The sequence below is a fragment of the Hevea brasiliensis genome, chromosome 18, assembly GCF_030052815.1.
Source record: "Hevea brasiliensis isolate MT/VB/25A 57/8 chromosome 18, ASM3005281v1, whole genome shotgun sequence".
NCBI classification, from domain to species: Eukaryota; Viridiplantae; Streptophyta; class Magnoliopsida; order Malpighiales; family Euphorbiaceae; genus Hevea; species Hevea brasiliensis.
Genome location: NC_079510.1, coordinates 38,031,599 through 38,042,575, shown reverse-complemented (window position 1 = coordinate 38,042,575; position 10,977 = coordinate 38,031,599).

The window sequence follows — 10,977 nt, the reverse complement described above, 5'->3', positions numbered from 1 at the left end:
TATAAATTATTATCCAAACACAAAACATGTCCAAATATGTAAAAAGATTTAGATCCTATGGCTAAAGCTTCAGTGATTGAGCCATTGCCAATCAGGACTCTAATATTTTGAGAAGCAAGTCGCTACTATTTGCTAGTTCCTACATATCATTAGAAATGTGAAGCGCACGATATCTAAAACCCAAGCTGTAGATGAACTATGAGTATCATCAGAATCTAAATAACAAGATATGGATATATCTTCCGAAGGTGTATCCTTCTTGTCCTTCAGAGAAGCAAGATACTCTGGGCAGTTCCTTTTCCAGTGCCCATCCTTTTGGTAGTGGAAACACTTTCCTTTGCCTCCATCAGCTTTAGTCTTCCTTTTCTGTTTAGCTATTTTCTTGGAAGGACCAAGAATCAGAGGTTTCTTTTTCTTATTACCCTTCTTCTTGTTGGACTTTCCAGCAGAAGAAGATGCAATCAAAGCTACCTCTTTTCCTTTATTGCCCGGCAAATTCTTTTGGGCAATAACCAGCATGTTGAGTAAACTAGCTAAGGTGCATTCCTGTTTAGTCATATGGAAATTTGTTACAAAATTCCCAAAAGACTCAGGAAGGGACTGAAGGATCAAATTCGTCTGTAGTTGGAAATCCATGTTGAAGTCAAGATGTTCCAACTGCTCAATCAGCCGAATCATCTTGTGGACATGATCCCCAATATTCTGTCCCTCAGACATCCTCATACGGAATAGCTGTCTAGATATCTCATACCTAGCATTCCTGCTGTGCTCACCATACAACTCTCGTAGGTGAAGGAGGATCTCACTCGCACTCAACATGTTCTCATGCTGCTTTTGTAACTCATTACTCATGGAAGCAAGCATGTAACACTTAGCTCTTATGTCATGCTCCTTCCACTTATCCAAAGTTTCATGTTCCTCTTGTGTGGCCTCTGGAGGTAAGGACCAGGAACATTTGAATCTAGAACATATCCTATATGTTCAAGGTTCAGGACAAGTTTCAAATTTCTTAGCCAATCAGACAGATTAGGTCCTGTCAACCTATTGCGATCATGTATGCTTGCAAGGATATTGGATGGTGGTGGTTGTTCTGTGCTTATTTTTATTAGAAAATTAACTACAGAAAATAAATAGATTAATTAGTAAATGTATCATGTAATTAACCAAAATGATTATGGTCTTTTAATCAAATTGGTCCTCCCACTAACTTAGCGAATCCTACACTTCCAAAGTAGAAAATGGAAATCCTAGTTGGATGGATTTCTAGTGGGTGATTGAATTCTTATAATTCTATTGATCATCCTCAGGTACATCCATTATTGGAATTACAATAAACTATAAGTGAGCAATTCCTTGCCCATCACATCTCATGTGAGGTTCAATCCTTTACCTAGCCCCTAATGCTCAAAATCTCAGGTACATCCATTATTGATTTATCTTGCATTAGTTAAGTTGATCCCAATGAGCCAGTAATTATGCAAATAATTTTAATGTCCTCAGGTACATCCAATATTGGCCACCAAACTATTGACATATTTACAACATCTCATGCTTAACAATTATTCTTAAGAAAATCTCTTAAATTAATTGCATCATATGCAGCTATTTAAAATTTCTTAAAATAATTTCCCCAATGGAGGGCCTATGTTATAATTACTTTAATTATAGCATTTCCAACTTAATCATTTGTTTGGAAGATTTTATGGTCATTCTAATTACTATTAAGGTCTCACTTTGCACATTATCCAATTAGCATGCATATATCATATAATAGCATACATTCCCATACATCTCATGCATTCATGGATAAGCAATAAATATGGTATGATCATGGACTTTCTAAGGGATTCAATTCTGAGCTACCAAGAATTGAATCAGGGCATTCCTAGGTGCATTTCATTCATTCATTTTACAAGAGTTGCTGAAGGAATACATAATCAACACTTGATCTTGAATTCCTCCCACTGGTCCCACCAATGCTCTTGACCTCCTTGAACTTCTTGCAATCCAATATTATATAGTAATCCTTGGCATACCAAGGCGAATTTACAAGAACTTAAATAAATGAAATTACAACCCAAAAATTATTACAAACTTAATAATACATGCCCAAAATAAATTAAAATAAATTAATTAATTTACAATCCCAAAGAAACATAAAAGAAATAAATCCAATCACATTGGTCTTTTATAGTCCATGATCATCCATCATGCATATCACTATTTAACAATTAAATAAAACATACATACTTAAATTAAATTGAATATTTCATATTCAACTTAAAAATCCAGATTTGAATATGATTCAAATAAATTTAAAAATTCAGATTTGAATCTCATTCAAACAAATTTAAAAATTCAGATTTGAATCACATTCAAACAACTTTAAAAATTCATATTTGAATCACATTCAAACATTTTTTAAAAAATCAGATTTGAATCACATTCAAACATTTTTTAAAAAATCAGATCTGAATTTTATTTAATCAATTTTAAAAAATCAGATTTAAATATGATTCAAACAACTTTAAAAATTCAGATTTGAATCACATTCAAACAACTTTTAAAATTGAGATTTGAATCACATTCAAACAATTTTTAAAATTCTGATTTGAATCATAATTTAATTGTGTGATAAAAATTCTAATTAAACAATTTAATTAGACATAAAATGGATCTTAGATCATACAACAATTGCACATTCACCATCCATTTACCTTTGCACACCATTGTGGTGCATCAACCATGCGCACCATGGTGTTTATCATTTGTGCCGCCACCTTGGCTTTGCAACCAGCAATGAACTTTTGATCTCATAATCAAACACACAATTAAATCATATAAACATCAATCTAAATGTCAAATATAGTGGCTCTGATACCAATTAAAGGAATGGAAGCGTGAAAAACACAAGTTTATACCATTGAATTCAAAAATTTTCACCTAGGGTCATATGCATCATGCAAGATTTATTTTTATCTATTTGATTTCAATGATAAACAACATATTAAAACTCTTTTAATATGTTTTTGGATCTATATTTGTCATTTAAGATTTTAAAATTAATCAGATTAATTTTAGAACCCTAGACTAAATCAAGAACGATTACACTAACCTCTTGATGTACTGCAGCGTATCTGTGCCTTTGAGATTTGTCTTCAGGACACCAAATGTTGTCCCTCTAGCTTGTCCACACCAAGAACACCTATGGCAGCCCTTGAACAGCTTCTAAAGCTTTTTTTATTAATTAGAAATTCAAGTTCTGCCTTTTAAGAGATTAGAGATGTAAACAGGACACTAGAAACAATTTCTAGTGTTCTTAATTCAAGAGATTGATGGCTAGTCTCTTTGAATTGATGAGAGATGAAGAAGAATAGATGGAGAGCCTCAAAATGGCGTGACAAAGGAGAGGAGTGGCTGCTGATTGTTTTTCTTTTTCATAACAACACTTATATAGCTAGGTTAACACATGTCACCCTTGCCACATGTCACCCTTTGATTAGCTTTAGGTTTAATTGACCCAATCACATTGTGCCAAGTGTCAAACCTATATTTAATCTTGATTTTAGTCATCTTACATGATTAAAAACATTTGGCAAGCTTATGTGTAATCCCATGTGTCACCATTTCATGGTGCCACGTGTCACACTCTGAAATGACCAAAACTAAGTTGTACAAGCACCTGATTGTTTGAACATATTAGAACACCAAACTTGAAAGTGATTATTAATCTATGTATGAGAGGTCGAAAAAAAAATATTGTAAGCATGAGATCAACTCAAAGTCGTACTCACCCTGACTTATCCACAAAGAGGATCAGGTCCCAGCGAGTCAAGCTCCAACCGTTCTACCCATCATATCCATATCCAATATCACACCACACGCACGCCGATATAAGCACAGAGCTCTAAATTATCCTCGAAGCGACAATCACAAATAAATAGCAATAATTAAATATGCAGCAACCAAAATGCCCCTAATATATTAACTACACATGTGCTTAATTAAATATTTATAAAATGTATGAGTATGCCAGATATATAATTAATATTAAAATTGCAAAAATAATCAATTACCAACTCACAGACTGGTCGATCGGACTGCAACTGGTCCAGCTAGAAGGAGAAGACAGCCAGCACCAATCACCTAAATATACACACTGACCTCTATCAAAAGACTGACAAAATTAAATAATTAATTTAAACCATAGAATCAAATAAATCCTAAGATCTTGCCAAAATTTTGATAAAGTTTCTCCTATAACTGGACCTAACCTCCTGCAAGAAAATTTAACTAGCAACAACAAAACAGGGCCTCAAGCCCACAACAATAATTATAATGCCCATCCGGAGCCGACTAAAATCCTAATCTAGGTCCAATCCTCTAAACTCCAGCTCTGGTCTCTAACTCCTCTACAGTCCAAGTAAATATTTTAGTACTTTAAAAATTATAAAAATATTCTTGGATGTCCTCTACAGTGTCCTTGTATTAATTAAAATTATCTTACTTAATTTTACTAGGTCAGGAATATTTTATAAATTTATCAGCTAGCTTAACCAAGGTAAAAAATTACATAACTTAAGTTCGAAACTACCTTTACAAATTTCGCTATCTGGAACATGTTCAGAACGTTTGAAAATATTAGGATCGACTATAATATTGACTATATTCTGAGACTAGCTACTAAGCAACCAGATCTGGTTGAAAACTCGATCTTGGACGCTGGTGAGCTATCATCGATCCTGTCACGACCCAACTTATGGGCCGGACCGGCACTAGGATATGGGCCAGCCTAAAGCCCCCGAGGCCCGTAGTAAGCCTAACTATTCCTCAATCCAACTTTAATGCCCATTTGGGCCCAATTTCAAGAATTCAACTAGACAGAGTCCGGCCATAAAATGGACCTTTTAACGGGGAGTTTTTTACTCACCCGACCTGTAAACACAATATATAATCAATTGGGGAGCTCAGCTCACCCTCCACATACTCATAATAACATAAAGTCAAATGGGAGCTCAACTCCCTCATCCAGTCCAACATACATGCATATAATAAGTTTACAGGTCCAACCTGGCAAATTATATTACAGACTCAAATCAAATAAATAAAAAAAACACATGCAAAAATTCTAGGAATTAACAGAATTACACAAACATAAATAAATGACCTGCGAAGAAGAAAAGCAGGTTAACCACAACAATAATCCTCCTGTAGCCTGGAAAAATAATGAACAGGAGTGAGCGTTCGACTCATAGAGTAAAATATCAATTTTAACCATAATCTCTATAACTATCTAAAGCTAATGCACCCTGTAGAGTGAAATGCAACATCATCAATATTTTCACATCATAACAGCAAAAAGATAATCTGGAGCACTCACATACCCGATTAAGGTCAAACAATACATATATGGGAGCTGATCCCCTATAATCCAACCTGTGCCAGCAAAGAACTCAAGTCGGACTTTTGCTTAATAAACCAAATCGAGGTCCCAGCAAAGAACTCAAGCCGTGTCTACCCCAAAGGACCAGGTCCCAGCGAAGATCTCAACCCGTGTTTACCCGTCCTGTCCATAGCCAACACCATACCACACGCACGCCAACTCACGCACACTGCTCCAAATTACCACAACAACATTCATGGCACTTTAACAGTTGTGAATGCAACATAAAACGTGCCTAGAGTTTAACTACATGGATACATATTTATAAGTGATACATGGGTATGCTTGAACATATAATAATATCGAAATTACAATTAAAATTAATATTTTACTCACAGACTTAACTGCAGTCACTGTGGCGGCTGAGCGGAGGAGAAAGGCTATCCCGGCTCACCTGACAATTTTATTACAATTATTTAGTATATTTGACTCAATACAAACTAAGAAAAAGACCAAAGATGTCCTAAGTCGTGCCAAAAATCCGGCAGAGTCTCCCCTATACCTAGGACCTACCCAACCTGCAAAATGGCTTAAAATGCACTTCTATATTCACAAGCCATACACCCACAACTCAGTCACATCACACAGCCCCTCCTGGGCCCATCTAAACAGTCATCAATCACAATATGTAAAATTACAGTTTAGTCCTCATAATTTAACTCTCTCGCAAAAACTACCTAAATGAGTTCTAAAAATTCTAAAACTTTTCCCCGCGGTCCTTAGCATTATTACTAAGCTAGTGCAAAAAGAATTATAATTTTCTGAGCTACCACGAATATTTTATAAATTTTTAATCCAATTCAAGCACTAGAAAATTAAGAAAAAGTAAGGTTCGGGTTTATCTATGCCGATTCCGACCTCGAGAACACGCTCATGACGTCTGACAACGATGGGGTAGCCAAAATCTTAATCCAATTCCAAGACTTTTTTGGTAGCCGGTCTGTCTGGCCGGAAAATCACAGACCCGGGCAACCGTCGAATTTTCGCCAATTGAAGGTATCTACACGAAGCCCACGACACGGGGGTTAGTATATAATTTTTACGGAATTTTCTAAGCTCATTTAATGCTCAGAAAAATACTACAAAGTTTTGTGGGACCCACCGAAAAACGGTGTCGAAAAATTTTAAAATTTATATTACCGCGAAGCTCTCGACGAGTGGAGCGCTCTTATACTCTCGGTTTTCTCGTGGGGTTCACGGTTTGCGAGAAATCTAGCCCAAAAGTCGAAATGGGCTAAAATTTTCCGGATAAAAATTGGGCAAATCGCTGGATGGATTTTAGTGTTCTTAATGTCTATGGAAAGCTCTCGAGGTGTATATGTTGTTTGACACAAGACTTGGCCCAATCGGTGGCCAGATCGATCGAAACGGAGAGCTGCGGGTTGTGCCTCTTCGCGAGTCGTTTTCAATCGCCTGGAAGGCCGGCCGGCAGTGGGGGAAGGCTGGGGCGGCGCGTCGGCGAGGTGGGGAGGACTGGGTGGCGGCGGCGCGGCATGGGGAGGAGGGAGGAGAGAGAAAATGGGAGGGAGAGGAAGAGAGGTCGGGCGCGCGGCGGAAGGGAGAAGAAGAAAAAAAAAGGCCGGTCCGATTCGATCGGTCCGATCCGGTCCGATCCGATCGGTCAGTCTGATTCAAGATACAAAATTTTAAATTTTTACTTTGCCTTGGGACCGAAAACGATACCCAAAAATTTCAAAAAAATTCTAGAAAACTCAGATAAATTCGTAGAGTCCAAATATATTTTTAGTTTTTCCACGTGGTCTTTAAATTAATTTTTAAAAATTATCAAAGTTTTATATTTTCGAAAAATCGAATCAGATTTATAAAATCCGAAAAATTTTAAATAATTTTCTAAAATTTAAATAAAATAAAATATTAATATTTACCTACAAAATAATAAATTCAAAAATTATGGGTGTTACAGATCCAATCGCACCTAAACAAAGCCCAAAAATTATTAAAATTTATCACAAAATTATAGTAAATTTTAGGGCATCAAAAAAAGTCAAAAATCTCACCAAGTGATTTAGACCGTTTGATAATCACATTTTTCAAATGGTGTCCGATCAAAGTAGGGTTAGTCCAACGGTTTCATTACCTTGAGTTCTCGAAGGTTTCATTACCTTGAGTTCTCGAAGGTTTCATTACCTTGAGTTCAACGATGGTCTCGAATTTTCAATCCAACGATCGGATCACCAAAAATTTGACCAAAAAGGGGTGAAACCCATATATTTCTCTCTCATCTTTCTCTCGCCAAATCTTCTTTCTTCGGCCACCATTAGAGGCGAGGCTGGTCAGGTCTTGAAGCTTGCTGTGCCAGGAGTTGAACGGGCCTTGCCTTGTCGGAAACAACCACCGACCAATGTCGGAATGAGGTTTGGAAGTTGCTGCCTCACACGCACGTCCATCCCTCTCTCTCTTAATTCCTGTGGCTATGGGAGTCTTTGCTGGCATCCATGACTGCTGAAGGATGGCTGGTCGATGCTGGCGCTGCTATGGGAGCGGTTGGACACTTGGCAGACGATGGGTTGTTTGGGTTATGACCAAAAAATAAAGGAAAAGAAAGGGAGGAAGAAGGAGTAGGGGAGAGAGAGAGAGAGTTAGGGGGGAGGGACCTGCTGCATAGTGTTTTGTATTTTTTTTTCTTTTTTTTTTTCAAGAGAAATCAACATTGCATTAAATAATTAAAATTGGATTTTTAAGTAAAATACAACAACTAATTACAACAACAACAATAATAATAATAATAATAATAATAATAATAATAATAATAATAATAATAATAATAACAATTTAATCAAATCTTAGAACTAAGATTGAAAATAATGAAATAATATATTATGATAATTGATTTTATATTGATTTATAAAACTAATTATTTCAATTAAAATTAGACTATTAAATAATTTATAAAATATGTTTAAAAATAATATTAAAAATGCATAAATGAAAGTTTTTACAAGAATTATGAATTAGTTGGATTAAAATAATATTAAAATACTATATAGAAATATAAAATTTATATTTTAAAAATTCAGGTTATGATAATTTTAACTGATTTAACTCAATTTTAACTATAGATTAAGAAAAACAAAACTTTTAAAACTATGCTAAAATTATTAAAAAAATTAGCTATACTTATAAAAGTTTGAAAAAATATATTTTTTAATATTAACCCTTTAAATTACATATTATTATTTACTATTAATAGATTTGTTCATGAGTTGGGATTGTTGTTTTTACAAGATTTTTGAAATAAGAAATAATATTAACCCTTTAAATTACATATTATTATTTACTATTAATAGATTTGTTTATGAGTTGGGATTGTTATTTTTACAAGTATTTTTGAAATAAGAAATATAATAAGGCTAATATTTTAATATGTTAATATTATTTATTGTAAATTAAAAAATTATAAAATAATTTGATCATTTAGTAAATTCTTCCTTTCATATTTTTATATTTATTAATTAATTATTACAAAAAAATACAACACTATAAGTAAAAAATTAGGTTAATGATTGAATGAATTTTTATTATTTATTAATTTATATATATAATTCTATGTAAGGTAAATTAAAAATTAAAAAAATGTAATTAAAACAAAAAAGTATATATGGTAAATATATTGATGAAAAGTTAAATTATATAATTTAAAAATACATTATTATAGTTATATATCATATATTAATTTTATTATTTAGTAGAACTCTAAATACTCATATATTTACATAATTAAATAAAGTTAAAAGACAAAAAAAATCAAAACTTTTATATCAATTATCAATTTTAGTAAAAAATTTTAATTATATCATTTAACTATAAACCTTGCTAAATGTTTTCAATTTTAATAATAAATTTAATTTAAAAAATTAACTCATTAATTAGCAAAAATAATTTAAATTTTTTTATTTATTATCAATTTTAACTACTCCTTTTAGTTTTATTAATACATTCAATAATTTTAGTATTTTTATTAATTTTACCAAACTTCACGATGATAAAAAATAATAAATAAATAATATATCTAATATTATTATCTAAATTTTTAATTTTTTTCCCTCTTTCTTTCTACTTATACTTTTAATTCACATCTTTTCTATCATTTTATTTCAAATTTAATGCATAAAAAATAAAATATTTAAAAATAAGATATGAACAAATAATAAAACTCAAATATATGTAATTATAATTTTCAAAATAATAGATAAATGAATTAAAATAATATTTTATATTATTTTGAGAATAACAACTAAAATTGATATAAAAATAAAAAATTAGCTAATATTGATAATGTATATAAATATTTGAATTACTTTTGTTAATAAGTAATCCAATTAGGCTAATTGTTAAAAGTGAAAATAATATCAAAGATTTAGATTAAATTGATAAAATTAAGATGTTTGTCTAAAATTGAAGAAATATATAAAGATTTTAATTTTTTTAGTCATTTAGGTATTAAATAATAATATAAAAATTATATAAATAGATAAAAATTTGAAATGAATAAGTATTTAAATTTGATATTATATACTTTTGTTATATTTTAAAATAAAATTAAAATTTATTTTTATTTGAAACAATTAATTATTTAAATAGAGACTAAATAATTTTTGTAAATAGTAATTTTTAAAAATTTTAATATATTTATAAATTATTATATTTTATTAATATAAAGAATAAAATTAATTTGAAAATAGGACTAATTATTAAAAAAATTCTAAAAACTTTTTTAATTTTATTTAAATTTTAATTGATTTTATTAAAATTATAAAATAAGTGTTAATTTCATTCTATTTACCTAAATAAGTTTAATTTTATTCTTTTTATCTATATTATTCAAAATTAAAATACAATTATAATAATTTCATTAAAATTTGCTATGCAATTTAATTTTTAATTTATTATATTAAATAATAATTTGAGAATATAAAATTATTTATTTTTATTATTATTAAAAATGAAATAAATAACATTTGTTTATATATAAAAATAAATTTTAAATTTGATTAAAGTTATATTTTTATCATTATAAATAATTTTAAAAAATTATTAATTTATGACCAATAATGTAATTCGCCTACTTGAATTTGATTAAAAATTCAAAGTCTTAATTTTAATATGTAATTAATACTAAATTTTTATTTAATTAAATGTATATATATATATGTACTTATTAATTTTATTAAAATAAATTAAATAAATTTTAATGAATTAATAATGCTTATAGGATTATAATATAAAATTACTATATTATGAATTATAATATATTTTTTTAGTATAAAGTAGAAATTTTATTAAAATTTTAATATATATTAATTATTATAATATTAAAAAATAAAATTATTAGATATTTAGTGATAAATATTTTGTCGTTAAAAGCTATTAGAGACAATATAGAATAGTATATAATTGGCATTTTAAAGGATTTAGACAAACTATTTGTTGCTAAAAGATTAGCAAAAATAATGTTTAGAGTCACTAATTGCTAAAATTATTAGCAACATATTTTTATCGCTAAATAGTACTAG